The 1,657-nt window shown below is 41.0% G+C and overlaps 1 non-coding gene across 1 annotated transcript; it reads right to left on the bottom strand.

The window, feature by feature from the left end:
• Nucleotides 1-338: 338 nt before the first annotated feature.
• On the bottom strand, nucleotides 339-443 carry LOC133764927 (U6 spliceosomal RNA). The gene has a single exon (XR_009866496.1). It is a non-coding gene; the product is annotated as a U6 spliceosomal RNA (small nuclear RNA).
• Nucleotides 444-1,657: the final 1,214 nt, after the last annotated feature.

The following is a 1,657-nucleotide window of genomic DNA, read 5'->3' as shown; positions in this document are numbered from 1 at the left end:
TGATGATAGCAAAGTGGGGTCCAGTGAGTCTTGGAGCTACCTACAAGGGGCAGCTACTTCTTGCTCAGGATCTGGAGTTCACGGAAAAGAAACCTCTCAAGACAAGATGAAACATGAAGATGTTACCTATAGGGGAGGTAAATGATCTCAAGAATCTGGTGTTTGGGGACCTCATAGGGCTGGCTTGCACCACTCCCTCATTTCAGTAAGCTAATTTTAGTAAAATGTTGATTTGCAATCATAAAAGCAAAGCAAGGTAATTTAAGCTAAGGGAGGGAGGCTGGGAAATTGGGACACTAGCATACGTGTGGATCATGAAAAAACTATGCATGGATTTCAGAATATTTTTGCTCCAAAACAATCATCTTTTCAACCTTGCGCAAGGGCCATGCTAATCTTCCCTGTATCATTCCAGTTTTTGTACATGTGTTGCCAAAGCAAACGCAATAATCATCTTTTGATTCCATTATCTGCAAGCTTTTTGAAGTCCCCTCATAAGTCAGAAAAGGCCAGGTGATAGTAGAGATGGAAAAATCAAGAAGCTCAACTTCTGAGTACTCATTTCCCTGCCAAGTGGTTGTGAGATTTGAGGCAAGCCACACAACCTCTCTGGTATCTAGCATCTGCATCCAAGGCACTGTGTAGGGCCTTGCTTTCATTGCTAATATTTTATTATTACATATGGTATATAGTTCTTCCTAATTTAGTCAATAGTAACAAGAATAATAGCAAACCAAGGGAGCACTTGATTTTGAACTGCGTGTGCATGGACCATGTTCATTTGTTCTTTGTATTCAATGAATGGCACACACTAGACACATCATAACTAATTGAGATAGGAAGTGAGTATTGAACCACAATGGTGCTGGTAACCTCTAAAGTATTGGAGCTTTCTGGGATTCATACTAGATCTTATTTAATCTCAAAACTACTAAGTGGGGTAGGAAGAGCTGGGTATTGGTATTTCCATTTATTTACTTTTTACAGGTGAGGAGAAGAGGTACCAACAAGGCTTTTCAATTGGAAGAGGTACTAGGAGCAGGTGATGAAATATGGGGAAATATTGCTGTTCCTTTTCCCCAACCCCACCATGAGGCTGAGCAATGGGCAAGAGATAAATTCCCTGGGTACTGCTCCCAGGTGGACTCTCACATTAAACTTGGAAGAAGAATCAGGCCCCCTAGGCTCACTGAGGTGCTGGTGTCTCAGAGGTCATGTGATAACCGTTCTCAGTCTGGAGACAAGAACATCTTCAAAACACTCACTTCTCCTGATTTTTTTTTTTTTTTTGGATTTCTGATATACAGAAGAAGGCACATAAGAAGCTTAATGGTTAGTAGTTCTGAGTTTACCAAGCAGAGATTGCTGATTCCACAGAGTGATAACTACCATGTGAGGAACGGTTAGTATGTGCCATTCTTGCAGGATTTCACTTAATCCTTGAAACAAGGTTTCGACCCAGTGAAGAGGAATCCATCTATATCTCTGGTTTACAAATGAGAAAACCGAGGCTCTGCAGGGATGGGGGAGATGAAATCACATAGGCTATATAGGTATTAAGAGCAGGAGCTACAATGTGTTTATCTGTACTATTATTTATGCAACTACCTGGAGCTTATCCAGTGCCTTACTTCCTAAGAAGAACATTGGGTGGTAT

This window comes from Lepus europaeus, chromosome 7 (assembly GCF_033115175.1).
Source record: "Lepus europaeus isolate LE1 chromosome 7, mLepTim1.pri, whole genome shotgun sequence".
NCBI lineage: Eukaryota > Metazoa > Chordata > Mammalia > Lagomorpha > Leporidae > Lepus > Lepus europaeus.
The sequence above is the reverse complement of the archived record's forward strand: the minus strand, read 5'-3'. Positions and strand labels throughout refer to the sequence as shown.